This window comes from Balaenoptera physalus (genome assembly GCF_965194825.1).
Source record: "Balaenoptera physalus genome assembly, chromosome: 6".
Lineage (NCBI taxonomy): Eukaryota > Metazoa > Chordata > Mammalia > Artiodactyla > Balaenopteridae > Balaenoptera > Balaenoptera physalus.
Window position 1 is genome coordinate 16,488,198 of NC_138885.1, and position 17,924 is coordinate 16,506,121.

Below are 17,924 nucleotides of genomic sequence, written 5' to 3' on the forward strand. Positions count from 1 at the left end.
TTATACTCAGGTCTCCAAGAAGTGAAGAGAAAATGCTGGGGTGTAGAATGGAGGTATGTGCATTTAGACAAGTTGGGTCACAGACACAGGAAAGTGAACTGGTTAGACCACCAAAGTGTTAGAGATCAGAAGTGAATATGATTAGCCCAACAGCGAGGCCAAGCCCCATGAAGGAGTGAGGAATGACTTGTGATTTTTCTCTATCATTTTAGAATCTCAGTCCTAAAGCTGTAAAGAGCCATTTGCTTTTTGTGATTCCCACTGAAGAAGCAATGGCCTCAGAAAGGTTTTGGTAGCATCATCCCTACATAACTTCAGAATCAAACTTCATTTTTGCAGTCCATTTGTACTCTGTTACCTAATCTAGATCCTGACCTCCTAATACAGGGAATTTTTTGTTGGCCCTCCGATTCCATGATGTGGTGATAGGGCCACTGACTCTATTATAGTCACTGACCCTGGGTCCCTTCACTCCATCCTTTATTCTTGTTGCCTGAACCCACACCTAGGTGGCTAGTATTTGTCTGTTTCTCATTGACCTAGTGAGATTCATGGATTTGTACTCTAAGCTCCTGAAAGTCTATCATGCCTAGCTTGATCCCTTAGATCTCTGGTCAGAACGGACTGTCTAATATTGATTACAGCATCCCTGGATTCCTTTTCTTTTGCAAGATATTAGTTCATGAAGAATTACAGTGCATTGGCATGAATAGTAGCTTTGTGTCTCTACTTTGATATTGTCTGATTTTCATTCTTTTAAAGAGCTAGTATAATATCTGTTTAACCAACCTAATATAATGTGCCTGGCAGAGTTTGCAAACAGATTGGATCTTAATAAATGAGGAGGGAAATTTATGCCACCTTACTCCAATGTTTCATTTAAGTTTTCAGAGTAACTGCCCTCCCTAAGGAAAAAAAAAAAAAGGATAAGAAAAAGTGCTCCCATTTAAGCCCTACTTGTCAAATACTAGGAATGCAGCAGTGGAGTGAGCAGTAAAACACAGAGCAATTTGCTTATCCACCATTTCATGGACCTTGGCATTGCGTTGTCTTTATTAAAACCCATTCTTGAAAAAAGACCGCCCTGAGGCTTTTCAGTTAGAAAATTCAGTAGAAAGCAAAAACGTGGGATTATCAATTTAGCTTTCTCTTCATACACGCTGTAAAAGGAGCGCTATTTTCTAATTTGTTTCTCCTAGAATGTATTAATTTTTCTTTGTTTGTTGTTATTGCTGTATTACTCAGTCTACCCTATTTCTGGTAAATAGCTGAATTCCACAAGTACTTGAAAATTCTGATTGACAAAGACTTTAAAAATCTATGTAGATGAAGAGAAATCACAATGTTACTGTTATCCATTTTTTCAGTGTTAAATAATCTCATTTTCCCTGTGCTACATTAAGTGATAAAAATATTATGCTGTGTCTTAGGTGTGTTTGTTTCATAATGTTTCACAATGTCTCACATTAGTTTCATATCCTTCAATTACTAAATAAGAAAAAGAAAGAACTGACCATAGATCTGGCAACATTTTAGAGATCTTAGAATTGTCTAGTTCCAGAACTTTTCCAATATTTGAGACCTGGTCTTGTAGCCATTCAGTTAAAGCTAAATAGCAAACATCGCTTTTTAAAGCAATTAATGTCACCAGTGAGCAGATCTGCTCTTTAGAAAATCTTTTCTTAGATCAAACCCAAATCTACTGCCTTCTAACCTCCAACTGCAGGTCCTGGTTTATTCATCCATTTCATTCATTTTCCTCTTGGCACTCTCCTTTTAAGTATTTGAAAATAGATATCACACAGTCCTTGTGTTCCCCCTCTTTTTTTAAGACCTCCGCAACAGAACACTTCCTTCAAATCTTTGTCAGATATACTGCTTTTACCCTTCTGGTCACACACACGCCTCTGAATACAGCCTAGGTTGTTTATATACATATTCAAAAAATGAAAACAAAAACTGAACCCAGTACTAACGGGCATGTCTTTTTCAACAGTGTAGAGTGTGATAATCATGAGTCATTCAAGATTCTAAATGTCTCTTAATAAATGTCTGTTCCATTACCTTCCTTACACTGTTAATGCTCTCAACCTGTTTGTTTTTCTGAGGGAAAGGTTATGTTTCTATATATATTAAGACAAAGTAGACCGAGTGAAGGTTCCAGGCAAGATCTGATGCTAGGGAAGTGGGTATACAAGTAAGTCTCTTACTTAATGCTGATTCTATTTGCAAAATATGCATACGTTTTTTAAAGTCCTGGAGACACTACAGATATTGTGTCTGGGAAGTGCATTTGGCTTTTATTATTATGCACATAAAGTAAATCTCTCCTCTTTTGAGCTCTTCTTATATGCCAGCATGGAACCACATTTTAGACAGTATGCTATATACATTTTTAGGCCTCATTACTACTCTATTTTATGATCATACCCCATCTTATCATTTATTTTTCCCAAACACTATATTTATGTTAGCTTGTTGAATTTTATGTATCCTTGTAAACCTTAAGTTGTTTTTTCAAATAAAGTGAGGGGTATATTAATAAATATAATTCCATTTAAATACAATAGTAGGCCCCAAATAAGAAAAGCATATTCAGATGCTTTTCTTATCTAACATATTTCAAAAGTCATATGAGGAGTTTGGAGGAAAACCAACCTTAAATGTATAAAGAAAAAAATTCCTCCTTTATTCACTCTAATTTTATTCACAAAAATAACCACAGTTAAAATTTAACATGTATCATTTCGATTTCTTTTTTATGCATCTTTCCTTTCTTCCTTCTATACATTCATCAATCCTTTCTGCCTTTCCCTTTAGTTCTTCTACCTATCTATCAAGCAATAAATCATCTATCTTTTAAAAACGAATGGACTGAACTACTTTTTACCTTGTTATATACACATAGTTCACTTTTTTAAAAGTGGCAAAATATTCTAAGGAACTACTTAAATTTTTTAGCGACTTCCTCATTTGTAGAACTTTAGTTTTGTTTCATTGTTATAAACAATGTTGTAAGAAATATGATTTTGAAAGTTCCTAGAAGTGGTATTGCTAGTTAAAAGCCTGCATGTTAAAATTGTTAGAAACTGCAATATTACATCATCCACTCTTCCCCCAAAAATAATGTGAAAATTATAATTTCACAAAGAGTATGCAATAGTATCTTTTATCATACACACTCCACTATGGATTCTAAATCAGTCTTACACTGCTCCCCTTTCTAGACAATTTGTATCACCTCAGCTTCTAATCTACTTAAGAAAGAATAAAACTAGCACTGATGCAAGACAGAGAATCTTTAGTTCAGTTTTAGGCAACACTATTTTGAGAGGCAAGAGTAAATAATCTTGAGCAAATATGTAGTTTCCACAGAGGTTTTAGCAGGGAAAGAAAGATGTTCTTTAATGATAGTCACCATGTTAGGCATTTATTATCTTAAGAATTTGAACAATTCAAAGTCACTTTTAATACCTGGATCAGTTTCTCTAATTGTCCAACATATATTTATCTAAAAACCCTTTCCATATGTCACTGGTCATCTCATTCAATTTGGCAAACTCATTACTCCTCTTCTGAAAGCAGTCAAATAGATACTGGAATAAAACTCTTAGGGGCCAGCACCTCCTGTCAAGCTGCAGTTTCTTCTAGAGCCCTTCTTCCAGCTGTGCCTCTGCCCTCCTTAGAACTGAGTCATGGAATTGCTTCCCTGCAAAGCGTTCTCTGCATTTTGAAAAGTACAGTACTTCCTCCTCCATTCATTCCCATCTAACCCACTTCTCTTTTCCAGTCAGGTGAATATGCACATATTTTGTCTTTCAGACACATTAGGCAAGGTAGAGTGCCCTTGGAAAATAGCCCATTGGTGCAGACTCAACACAATCCCCTTATGCAAATAATTGATTATAACCTGTCAGTTAAAACTTCAAATCACTTAAATTGACCTTAGCAATACTTAATGTCGCTTTCTTTGAGACTGATGACAAGGACAAGGTCTTAATTATGATATAAATTAGTTATCACCTACACACTTTTGTCATTAAAATACATTTTTTGAATCTCTAACATATATATGTATATATTATTGGAGATTATATATATTCTTTTGAGCTATTTTAAATTTTAATATATATTTATTGTTTATTCATTTGCATTTTAAAAACATATCCTACTAGAAAAAAAGAATATATAATATTGAAGCAAAGGTAACAAAGTGACTAGAAAATAATAATTTGAATAAACAGACTTCTAGGAGACATGTCAATAGTTATTTTTTCTTATTTTAAACTTTGTGAGGACTAAGTGACAAATATAAATGTACATTTTTAAACTGCATGATGTGATGATTTGATACACATATACACCGTGGAATGATTACCAAGAACAGTATAATTAAAACATCCATCAACTCACATAGTTAACTCTTTTCTTTTGTGTGTGAGAATGCTTAAGATCTACTCTCAGCAACTTTTAAGTACACGATACCATGTTATTAACTAGAGTCACTATGCTATTAGACCTTCAGAACTTATTTTTCTTATAACTGAAAATTTACACCCTTTGATCTACTTCACCCATTTTCCCCCTACCCCCAGCCTCTGGCAACCACAATTCTACCCTTTGCTTCTATGAAATTGCCTTTTATTTTTAAAAGATAATACATATAGGTGATACCATAAAATATGTGTCTTTCTCTGTCTGGCTTATTTCACTTAGCATAATGCCCTCCAGTTTTATGCATGCCAGGTTTCCTTCTTTTTCATGGCTGAATAATATTCCATTGTGTGTGTGTGTGTGTGTGTGTGTGTGTGTGTGTGTGTGTGTGTGTGTGTGTGTGTGTATCACATTTTCTTTATCCATTCATCCACTGAAAGACATTTAGGTTGTTTCCATATCTTGGATATTGTGAATAATGCTGCAGTGGCCATGGAGGTGCATATAATCTCTTCAAGATACTAATTTCAATTCTTCCAATATATAACCAGTAGTGGAATTTCTAGATCATAAGGTAGTTCTATTTTTTATGTTTTTGAGGAACCACCATACTGTTTTCCATAATGGCTGTACCAATTTACATTTCCACCAACAGTGTTAAAAGGTTCCTTTTTCTCCACATTCTCAACAACATTTTTTATCTCTTGTCTTTTTAATAATTGCTATCCTAATAGGTATGAGATGATACTTCATCTTGGTTTTGATTTGCATTTCCCTGATGATTAGTGATGTCAAGCACCTTTTCATGTACCTATTAGACATTTATATATCTTTTTTGGAAAATGAATATTCAAGTGTTTGCCCATTTTTAAATTGTATTATTTATTTTTTGCTATTGAGTTGTATGAGTGTTTTACATATTTTAGATATTAACCTCTTATTCGGTATATTTTCTTACATTCTGTAGGCTGCCTTTTCAATTTATTGATCATTTCCTTTGCTGTGCAGAAGCTCTTTAGTTTGATGTAATCCCACTTACTATTTAAAGTTCTGTTGCCTCTGTTTTTGATGTCTTATTCAAGAAATCAATGCCAAGACCAATGTCATGGATCTTCTTCCTTGTCTTCTTTTAGGAGTTTTATGGTTTCAGGCCTTACATTTAAGTCTCTGATCCATTTCAAGTTAATTTTTGTGAAGGGTACAAGATAGGGATCCAGTGTCATTATTTTGCATGTGAATATCCAGTTTTCCCAATGTCATTTATTAAAGAGGCTAACTTTTTTCCATTGTGTGTTCTTGGTGCCCTTGTCAAATATGTTTACTATATATGTGTGAGCTTATGGCTGGGCTCTTTATTCTGTTCCATTGATCTATGTGTATGGTTTTATGCCAATACTATACAGTCTTGATTACTATAACCTTATAATTTGAAATCAGGAAATGTGAATTCTCTAGCTTTGTTCTTTCTCAAGATTGTTTTGGCTATTTGAGGTCTTTGGTGTTCCATACAAATATTAGGATAGATTTTTTTTCTATTACTGTAAAAAATGTCATTTGAATATTGATAGGGATTATACTGAATCTGTAGAATGATTTGGGTAGGATGAACACTTTAACAATATTTATTCTTCCAATTCAAGAACATAGAATATCTTTCCATTTATTTGTGTCTTCTTTAATTTCTTTTGCCAGTATCTTACAGTTTCAGTATACAGGTCTTTCACCTATTTGATGACATTGTAAATAGGACTGTTTTCTTAATTTCTCTTTCAGATAGTTTGTGGTTAGTGTATAGAAATACAGTTGATTTCTGTATGTTGATCTTGTATTCTTTAACTTTACTAAATTCATATATTGAATCTACTAAGAGTGTGTGTGTGTGTGTGTGTGTGTGTGTGTGTAGTCTTTAGGGGTCTCTAAATAGATCATGTCATCTGCAAATGGAAATAACTTTACTCCTTTCTTTTTGATCTGGATGCATTTTTTTCCTTTTTCTTGCCTAACTGCTATGGGTAGGACTTCCAGTGCTTGGTAGAATAGAAATTGCACGAGTGGGCATCCTTGTCTTGTTCCTGATTTTAGAGGGAAGGCTGTTAATTTTTCACCACTGAGTATTATGTTACCTGTGGGCTTGTCATATATGGTCTTCATTATGCTGAAGAACATTCCTTCTATACCAAATCTGTTGAGAGTTTTTATCATGAAAAGATGTTGAATTTTACCAACTGCTTTTTCCTGCATCTATTGAAATGATCTATATTTGTCTTTTATTTGGTTAATGTAGTATATCACATTAACTTATATATATATATTTTTTTTTAGAAATTTATTTTTATTATTTATTTATTTATTTTATTAATTTATTTTTGGCTGTGTTGGGTCATTGTTGCTGTGTGCGGGCTTTCTCTACTTGCGGCGAGCGGGGGCTACTCTTTGTTGCGGTGCACAGGCTTCTCATTGCGGTGGCTTCCCTTGTTGTGGAGCACAGGCTCTAGGCATGCGGGCTTCAGTAGTTGTGGCACGTGGGCTCAGCAGTTGTGGCTCACAGGCTCTAGAGCACAGGCTCAGTAGTTGTGGCAAACGGGCTTAGTTGCTCCGCGGCATGTGGGATCTTCCCAGACCAGGGCTCAAACCTGTGTCCCCTGCATTGGCAGGCGGATTCCTAACCACTGCACCACCAGGGAAGTCCACATTAACTTATTTTTATACATTGAAACATCCTTGCATCCTAGGGGTGAATCTCATTTGATCATGCTGTATGATCCTCTTAATGTGCTCTTGGATGGTTTTCTAGTATCTTGTTGAGAATTTTACATCTATGTTCATTAGGGATATTGGCTTGTAATGTTCTTGTCTTGTAATGTCCTTGTCTGGCTTCACTATCAGGGTGATAAAATGGCCTCATAAAATGAGTTTGGAAGTGTTGTATCCGCTTCTTTTTTTTGGACGAATTTGAGAAAGATAGATGTCAATTCTTCTTTAAATGTTTGGTAGAATTCACCTATGAAGCCATATGGTCTTGTGTTTTATTTGTTGGGAGATTTTTGATTACTGATTCAATATCTTTGCTCCTTATTTGTCTGTTCAGATTTTCTATTACTTCATGATTCTGTCTTGGTAAGTTGTATGTTTCTAGGAATTTAGCCATTTCTTCTAAGTTATCTACTTTGATGGCATATAATTGTTCATAGTAGTTCTTATGATCCTTCATATTTCTATGGTATCAGTTGTAATGTCTCCTCTTTAATTTATAATTTTATTAATTTGAGCCATCTCTCTTTTTTTCTTAGTCTAGCTAAGGTTTGCCAATTTTGTTTAATTTTTTTTAAAAAAACCCAAATCTTAATTTTGTTTATCTTTTGCATTGTCTTTCTAGCCTCTATTTCATTCATTTCTTTTTTAATCTTTATTATTTCCTTCCTTTTGCTAACACTTGACTTCGTTTTTTCTTCCTTTTCTAGTTCCGTAAGGTGTAAGGTTAGGTTGTTTATTTCAGATCTTTCTTTTTTCTTAATAAGGGTGTGTACTGCTATAACCTTTCCTCTTAGAACTACTTTTGCTGTATTCCATAATTTTGGTATGTTGCTTTTCAATTTTTGTTCATCTTAGGGTATTTTTACTTCTTTTTTTATTTAATTTTTGACTCATTGATTGTTCAAAAATGTGCCATTTAATTTTCATATATTTGTGAATTTTTAAGCTTTTCTCCTTCATTATTAGTTTCATACCATTGTAGTCACAAAGATACTTGATATGATATCACTCTTCTTAAATTTGATAAGACTTATTTTCTTTCCTATCATATGATCTATCCTGGAGAATGTTCCATGTACACTTGAGAAGAATGTGTATTTTGCTGAAGCTGGATGGAACGTTTGGATACATCTGTTAGGTCACTTAGTCTAAAGTATAGTTCAGTCTATTATTCCCTTATTTGTTTCCTGTCTGAATGATCTATCCTTGGTTGAAAGTGACTACTGAAGTGCCCTATTATTACTGCACTGCTGTCTATTTTTGCTTTTGGATATGTTAAAAGTTGTTTAATATATTTAGGTGATCCAATATTGGGTGGGTATATATTTATAAATTGTTCTATTCCTTTGATGGATTGACCCCTTTATCCTTATATAATAACCTTTTTTGCCTATCGTGACAGCTTTTGACTTAAAGTCTATTTTGCTGATATAATGTAGGTCCCCTGTTTTCTTTTCATTTCCATTTGTGTGAAATATATTTTTCAATCCCTTGATTTTCAGACTAAGAGTGTCCTTAAAGCTTAAGTGAGTCTCTTGTAGGCAACATATAGTTGGGTATTATTTCTGTATCCATTCAGCCATTCTGTCTTTTAATTAGATAATTTAAATCATATACATTTAGATTAATTACTCATAAGTAAGGATTTAAATCACCATTTTGTTCATTATTTTCCAATTATTTTGTAGTTACTTTGCCCTTTCCCCCTCTCTTGCTATCTTTCTTTGTGAATTGATAATTTTTTACAGTGATATGCTTTGATTCTTTTCCTTTTATCATCTGTGTTTCTATTATAGATTTTAGCTTTGTGTTTACCATGAAGTTTCATAATACATCTTATAGCTATATTAATCTATTTTAAACTTGTAATAACTTAACCTCAATTGCATAAAAAAGTTCTGTATATTTACTTTTCTTCCAACAATTTATATTGTTAATGCCCCAATTTACATCTTTTTTACATCCATTAACAAAATATTATAGCTACAGTTACTTTTAACACTGTTGTCTTTTAATCTATATGCTAGAGTTCAAAGTGATTTAAACATCATTGTTGCAATATTAGAGTATATTGAATTTGATTATATATTTCCTTTTAGAAGTAACTTTTATACTTCCATATGTTTTCATGGTACTAATTATTGTCCTTTCATTTCAGATTGAATATATCCTTCTGGAATTTCTTGTCAGGGAGCTCTAGTTATGATCAATTCCAACAGCTTTGTTTGTCTGGGAGAGTCTTTATCTATTCATTTCTGAAAGTTAACTTTGCTGAGTAAAGTAGTGCAGTTTGGGTTTTTTGTTTTTGTTTTCCTTTGGGTTCTTTGAATACGTCATTCCACTCTCTCCTGGACCAAAAGGTTTCTGCTGAGAAATCAATAAAATAGTCTTAACAGAATTCCCTTCTATGTGATGAGTCTTTTCTTTCTTGCTGCTTTCAAAATTCTTTGTCTTTGATGGTTGAGAGCTTGATTATAACATGTTAAGTTCTTTTTGGTTGAATCAGTTTGGTTAAGTTCTCTTTGGGGACATGTCTCTCCCTTATTTGGTAAGTTTTCAGTTATTATTTCTTTAAAGAAGTTTTTTGTCCCTTTCTGTCTCTCTTCTCCTTCTGGGACTCCCATAATGTGAATATTATTTTGTCTAATGGTGTCCCATAATTTGCATAGGCTTTCCTCACTGTTTTTCATTCTAATATTTTTTTTTCTCCTCTCTCTGGATAATATCAAGATATCTGTCTTCAAGTTCACAGATTCTCTTCTGCTCGTTTAAGCTTGTTGTTGAAACTCTCTATTGTATTTTTTCATTTCATTCATTGCATTAGTCAGCTCCAGAATTTGCTTCATTCTTTTTTTTTATGATTTATCTCTCTTTTCTGAACTTGTTTTTTTCATGTATTGTTTTTCCAAGTTCACTGAGTTGTCTATCCCATTCCCTTGAATCTTATTGAGCTTCCTTAAAATAATCACTTTGAGGGTTTTTTTTCTTTTTTTTTCTTAGGTAACTCACATATCACCATTTCCTTGGGGTTTGTAAGTAGGAAATGATTGCATTCCTTTTGTGGTGTCATGTTTCCTTGCTTTTTCATGTTTCTGATGATTTTGCATGGATATCTGTACATCTGAAGGAGTCACCTCTTCCAGCCTTTTCAGACTGGCTTCAGTGTGGACAGACTTTCACCTGAAGGTGGATGGAAGGGTGCCAGCTGGGAAGGGTGTAGTGTCTTTGTCTCCCAGGAGCACACAACAGCATAATAGTCATGCATCTTCATCAGCTGAGGTCAACATCAGTGCAGACTGCAGTTCTGGGATGACAGGGTACATTAGCGGCTTGGGCCTAGGGTACAGGGTGCAAAGTAGCACAGCCTGATATGGTGAGTCCAGGTCCCAACTCTTGCCCTAGAGGGCAGCTAAAGAACAGCAGTAGCATGTCCCTTGCAGCTGCCTGGTAAAGCCATGTGTTGGGACCCAGGGGCCCTGTTGCTGAACACTGGATAATCAGTAGGGTGGGTCAGCACAACAATCTGTGACCTGGACGCCAGGAAACAGGGGAGGTCAGAGCAGCAGTGGCTGCCCCAGTATTGGTAGGACAAAGCCAGAACCTGAAACCTGGCACGGGGCATAGAGCAGTGGTAGCTCTGGTCCCCTGTATGGCAAGGCACCATGGCATCGCAACTCTAGAGAGCTTGGCACTTGGGTACCTGGGGGAAGGTCTCACTGCAGAGACAACTCCAGCCCAGGGCTTGTGGGAGTCCTCAGTAGCCAAGACTGCAATCGTCCACAGTGGTTTGCTGGTGTTCTCCTGCTCTTCTTTTTCCCCTTGGGGTGAAATTGCTCTAAAAGTATCCCTCCTGGCATCAAGCTGCTCTGGACTGGAGGATGGAGTGGTGTAGATAAACTGCTTCCTACACTTTTGTATGCCATCATCTTCAGTATTTGAGTTCACAGGGTTCTTGTTGCTACTTTGTTGTAGTCTAGAGTTTCCCTGAGTTATTATCATCAGTTTTAAGTTGTTTATTTTTTGTTGTTTTTGTGGCAGAGACAAGCTTTGGGACCTCCTAGTCTTCCATCTTTATTTGTTAAGGATTAATTCATATGAGTTGAATATGAAACAAGGCTAAGCAAATATAACAGGCACTATATAAAGTGTCTTAGCACATGAATATAGTTATCATAAAATAAAGCAATCATACTTCTCAAATACTGTTTATCAACTAGTCTCAGCATTTGTGCAAGGTACTGCCACTTTGTTGTACAATGTAACATTACAGTACTTCTATCAGTAAACGTTCTTTATGTAAGTTATGATGTCCAATGTCTAAGCTAAAATTTGCTTTAGCTAGCATTGGGACATCCTTTTCCTTCCACAGTTTTCTCTACTACTGTCCTAGGCAAAGCCATCTTTTTCCTCACATTTCAGTTCTTTCTTCTGCAGAAACTTTGCACAGACAGGGGCAGCTATCTATACAAACAAAATATTCCTATAAAAAACATAACTTTGTTTTGTTCACATAATATTATACAAAAGATGGCACGTATCAGTTGAACTTTTAATTAACATTTTAAAAAATCATATATCTTAAGATGCTTCCTCAAAATAATAGTTTTATATATCCATAAGAAAACATACCCTAGAGCTTCTCTTTCCAAATAGAGTAGTCATCCTAGCCATATTTCACTATCAAGTGCTTCATATATGGCTAGCCTGAGTTGACATGTTCTGTAAGTAAAAATTACAACCCAATTTTAAAGAAATGTAAAATATATCATGAATAATTCTTATACTGATTACATGATGTAAATGCTTAAATTTATATTGCATTGAGTGGCATCTTTTATTAAAATTAGTTTGTTTTGTTTTATTTAATCCAGTGTGTTACTAGACAATTTAAACTTCTTGTTTGTATTTGTAGCTCTTGTTATAGTTTAATTGGATAGCAAGATTCTAGGGAGAACTCAGCTAGGACATTTTCAGGACAGTGGCCACACATGGCTGGGAAATGGCATTTCCAGGAATTTCATTGTCTCTTTCAACACTAAATGATTAAAAAGTTTTCCATATATGTAAATGAATCTGAGCAAATGGTCCCAACACTGAGAAAGTCATAGGGACACAAACACATTTTTACAGTTTTAATTTCATTCTCCTTAGTTGAACTAACTCACTATCAGAACTGACATCATTGGAAATGATTTATTCTTATTATCAACCCAAGTTAACATAGCATTTAAAAAAATGAAGGTTAGGAATATGAATTGTGATTATTTACTAAAAATATATCAAGTCACTCTCTAATATGTAGGGACAGAATGAAAGTCATGGGAATTTAAGATCTACGGTTAGTATAACTTTCATCATCTGCAGTTTCAATCTTCCAGCAAGTTTGACTTATCTAGAGTAACTAATTTTGTCATTTGTTTAGCAGAATAATGCACATTCTTACCACAAAGAAATATGCCACTGACACAGTCACACAGACTTCTTAACCTAAACTGTCAAGCTAAGAAAATTCCCTAAAACGAAATAGCTTTCTCAAAGACCCCTCGTTGAAGTAAATAATACCAAAATGCATTCATTAGGACAAAAAAACAAAAACAAAAAAAACTCAAACTTGGGAACTCTATGTTGCCTGTGCTATAAAATATCAATATAACAATTTATAATATTAAGGACATTTTCATTTTGCCTCTCAAAGTGAATGATTCTTCGGAGGACTGATCTCATGTCAAAGTAACACAACTCATTAAATAGCTTTGCATCGACAATTTTCTCCCTGGAATCCATTTGAGTTTGCTAAGGAATCTCCCATAGAGTCTCACCACAGAGCAGTCACTTCTCAACTGTTCCAGGAATAAAACCTAGTGAGTTGAAGGACCTATTTATACCACCTAATCTATATAGGGTTTTGGAGGGAGAGTGCTATAAACCTGTTTACAGATGGAAGGGAGTTTTGAAATAGAAAGCAGCCCTTGAACTTGATATCCTTACATTTTAATAGGTGTAAAAAGTTTGTAAATGTATATTTAATTTACTCCCTAATGGAATTCCCTCCTATGTTATTCACTATTTTCCTAAGTGTAATTGAATCAGATTAATATAAATAAGCTGACGTTGCTGAAGATTATTTTCAGGTTTGGCATTCTATGAATATATACACGTATAAAAGTTCTTAATGATAAGAACATGGTAAGGATTGAATAAATAATTGGTGAATTAAATGCAATTGAGAGAGAGAGATTGAGAAAAGAAGTAACAAATTTAAGTATGGCCACTGCATTATAGAATAAAAGTGTGAATACTGACCCCTGGAGTTGGGGTAGCTACAGACCCGTGTTTTTGCCACCAGTTCCAATTTCAGATGAGCCCAGAGAGAAAGGTGACAAATTGGGTCATACTAACAGTAAAATTCATTACTTATATTTCCACACACTGTTTTGATATCCTAGTATTCTCTGAGTCATTTCTTAGTCATCTGATATTTTCCCTCATAGTCTAGCCTGATCTTCCTACTGGTGTCTGCCCACAAGACTCCCGCTGCCACAGAGCTCCCTGACGATGCCTCTTGATCACTGCTGTTGCCTGGAAAGGAGAGAGAACCATCTTTCTTTTGGATCACAGATGAGGTTTCTATTTCAGAGGAGTTCACCCAGCCTTGCTTTCAAGAGCTTCTAATTCCCTTGTCTTTGATAAGCCAAAGTTATGACTGCACTATATTTTGGGGAGCCCTCAACATGGTCAAGCAACATGATGTCTCATTGCCAAAAAGAAAAGAATCCTACCGTTTTCATTAAACTGTTTGACAGAGACCCAGTAATACAGCTTTGGAGCCCTATGTCTTAAACTATCTTTCGTGAAAACAGTTTTTTCACTCTTTTACACGTAATTTCTAGTTCTTTGATCTCTAGTACATGTGGGCTGTGTCAGAGCAACAAAGGGGAATCACAGATGTTCAGCTGCTTGGATAATTCACTTCTCGACCTCACCTCACCCCCTTTTATAAAAGATTCTATCAAACTCAGTATTAGTTATTGGATGAAACCATAAAAGAACTCACCTTTGGTATAGTTATCCCCCGGGACACATTTCAGTATTTCCTGTGAAATAGACTCTTAGTGGTATATTCCCACCAATTGGCCAGACATTTCTGAATCCTATGAAAGCAGTCAGAGATTTCATATGTGAAATGTATCAATAAGAAAAATTCGCAAGTGAAGAGTCAAATTCTGGTGCAGGTTATATTAAATTTCTCTGAAACTCTGGACAAGACATTTAAGCCCTCTGGATTTCCATTACCTCACTGATACTATCAGTGAGTTAAAGTAGATATCCTCCAAAGTAATTGCCATTCTCCGAATAATACCAACTGAGGTCAAAATGTGAAGAGGTCCAAGATCTTCAAGACATAACATTTGGCTTCTGGCATACGTCTCAAACCAGTCCTGGCTCTACACAGTCTATTCCAGATCTTTCTGTGAAGGATGAGTTGCAAATCTCATTGGTGAGAATATAAGGCATTTACTGAGATAAAATAGTGCCTTTATAATCAATTGTCCATGATTCATTCCCTCCCTGCCCTTGCATTTCCACTTCAACTCTATTCTGTGGCATCTATATGAGTGGATTCTTTTTGACTCAGTCATATTCTCTTTCTTGCAAGCATGCTTGTGTATACACATATTAAAGATAAGATAGAAAGTTATCCTCAAGCCTTGAGTCTAGGTCAGTTGTGCCAACTCATTGTTAGTCCAGATACACGCACTGTTGGATAAAACATGTACAAGGCTATTGTACGAGTGATACTTTCATACCTAAATGTACAGATTCTCCATGTACAGGATTGGGGTACAGGATCCTACATGGGGAGGAGTCATGATTAGCAGGACAGGATCTGGGTTTACTAAGTACTGGACCAAAATCATCTGGAAAACCACCAAAACCTCACCGTTCCCTCTGATAACTTGCACTTGGCATTTTACATAAAATATGTTAACCTGACTCAAAAGTACTTCCATAAGACATTCTTTAGCTCTCAGTTAACAACAATATATGTCATCTAGGGATATATACAATTGCAAGAGGAAAGTTCCAGAACCCCAAGAGGAGAAGGTTGAACCCATTTCCACATTATTAATACACTACTTAAATAAGTAGTGCCCTATTTCTCATTTTAAATATCACCAGGGGACATTTTAATGGCTTTAGATACTTTTAAAATGTATTTTAGTTCTTTCTTTTCTATAAGCTGCACATACATTTTGGGGGAAAATGGACTCACCTTATTTAAGTCATAAAGAATAGAAAAGGATGGCCTATTTTAAAATAGACGTTTGAAAGCTTACTTTAATAATTTGGATACTGTGATAAATGGGGCAAAGCATTATATCACGAAGCTAATGGTGGGCTTTATCTCAATTCTATTCCGAATTTTGGTATATCTCAAAGACCAAAATATACATACAACCTTCATCATCCATCTTAAATAGATCTCATTAGTTTCCTTTTAAGGCAATTATTATGTTTTATATTCATTCACTCAACAAAAGAATACTAGGGTCTCCTACTATATTTTCCTAAAACTAGCATCAACATGTACTTGTGGGGCACTGCCCAACTATAGAGGGTGCCATTTACATTCACAGTCATTGTAGATTTGTTTATTTATTTTAGCAATTTTCTGGCAGATGACAGAAAAGCATCATTTTCAAGGAATAGCTGTTTCTAGATTGTACAAATGTACCACTCTCTTAAGACAACTCATATTTTTTCCTCTTTCCTCAAATATGCAATACCTCCTCCCTCGTCTTTACTTTCACCAGATGGCATTCCTTCACAGAGAAAATCAGCCATCAGAATAGTGCTATCTCATTCTCCCAGAGCCCTGTCTATGAACCTGTCTGTTCCTATGTGCTCTGTCTTCCCTGTGACTGTGGATCAACTATCTTGTTCCACTCTCTGATCATACCTCCTTTTGAGACCTAAATTCTATCCTTTTCAGCTGCAGGGCAAATCTCTATTAACTGCATTTCTTTTCCTTGCATCAATCTTTCCCTCTTTCCTAGATCATTCCCATCAATATACAGCATGCTACAATGTATTTTATTTTAAAAAAATCATTTGATCCCACGTCTCCCTTCATCCATAGCTACTGTCTCTTCCGGATGTTCTTCCTTACAACAAAATTGCTTGGAAGGGCTGTTTCTAATTTGTCTTCTCTCATTCTTCCTTGGTTTCACTTCAGTCAAGCTTATACCTTTACTTCCCCATGGCAACTGCTCTTATCAAGGACAATGATGATCTGTAAAGCACTGTAACCAACAGTTTAATTTTCAAACTTTTACTAGACACATCAGCTGCATTAACACTTTCTCCACTTGGACTCTGGGACAAGGTTTTCTTATCCAGTGGCAAGGCTTTATTGATTTCTACGTTGTAATGAATGGGGAATTTATGTCTCCTGCTTGGATTTCTCTCTTGATAACTAGATGGTCACATTCACTGGCTATTTGACTTTTCTACTTGGATGTCTAATAGGCATCTAAAACTTAATATGTTGTGATGGTTAATGATACGTGTCAACTTGGCTAGGTTATAATGCCCACTTGTTTGGTCAAACGCCAGTCTAGATGTTGTTGTTAAGGTATGTTTTTTAGAAGTGATTAGTATTTAAATCAATAAACTTTAAGGAAAGCAAATTATCCTTCATATAGTGCATAGGCCTCATCCAGTCAGTTGAAGACTTGAAAGGAAAGACTGAGGTTCTCCAAAAAGGAAGGAATTCTGCCTCTAGACTGCCTTCAGACTCAACACTGCAATATCAACTCTTGCCGAAATTTCCAGCCTACTGGCCTGCCCTGCAAATTTTAGATTCACCAGCCTTATAATTCTTTGAGCCAATTTCTTAAAATCTATGTATCTATCTCTCTATCATCTATCTATCTATCATCTCCTATTGATTCTGTTTCTCTGGAGAACGCTGACTACTGCATATGTTAAAGAAAAAGTTCCTGTTCTTTCCACCAACCCCACACTTTGCACATCTTGGTAGGTAGTATACATTTTTTTCTTTTCTGTTGTTCAGACAAAACAAAAAACAAAAAACAAAACAGAACAAAACAAAAGTCATCCTTGAATCTTGAATCCTCTCTTTCTCTTGCACACCAAATCCAAACCCAATTCATCAGGAAGTTCTATCAACTCTACCTTCACAATGAGTCAAACTCTCAATACTTCCCTTCACACTGTCACCTGGATTACTGAAGTTGCTTTCCGATATGAACCTTAATTTTCTACAGTCTGGCTGGCTAGACCTCAAAGCCAACATCACACATACTGGGGGAAACAACTGAAGCATTTCACTTCGGTAAAATGCCTACTATCACAACTATTATTCTGTAGGTACTGGCTAACATAATTAGATAAAAACAATAAATTAGAGAGAGAAAAATAAAAATTAATGGTATTAAAATACATTGGTGGCATGATTGAACACCTGGAAAACAGATGAGTCTACTGAAAAATTAACATAACTACAACAAACACCAAGCACAGCATGGGAGAAAGAGCAGAGCATCATAAATTCAGAGGCAGTAAGTATAAGTTGAAGAGTTGATACCTAGAACCAGACTCTGATGCTGTGGTCCTAGATAACCTTGACCTCCTTTTCCCTCTATTTTCTTACATATAAAATGGAGTGATATAAAAAGTACATCACAGCGCTGTTAAAATGAGCAAAAGAA

The 17,924-nt window shown here is 35.2% G+C and overlaps 1 protein-coding gene and 2 long non-coding RNA genes across 3 annotated transcripts in view; 2 read left to right on the plus strand and 1 right to left on the minus strand.

The window, feature by feature from the left end:
- Positions 1 to 17,924, minus strand: part of DPP10 (dipeptidyl peptidase like 10) — a 685,907-nt gene that overhangs the window by 406,648 nt on the left and 261,335 nt on the right. The window lies entirely within an intron of this gene.
- Positions 1 to 17,924, plus strand: part of LOC309662776 — a 191,545-nt gene that overhangs the window by 37,589 nt on the left and 136,032 nt on the right. The window lies entirely within an intron of this gene.
- LOC309662983 lies at positions 11,949 to 17,291 on the plus strand. The gene is made up of 2 exons (XR_014265058.1): positions 11,949 to 14,981; positions 15,037 to 17,291. It is a non-coding gene; the product is annotated as an uncharacterized lncRNA (long non-coding RNA).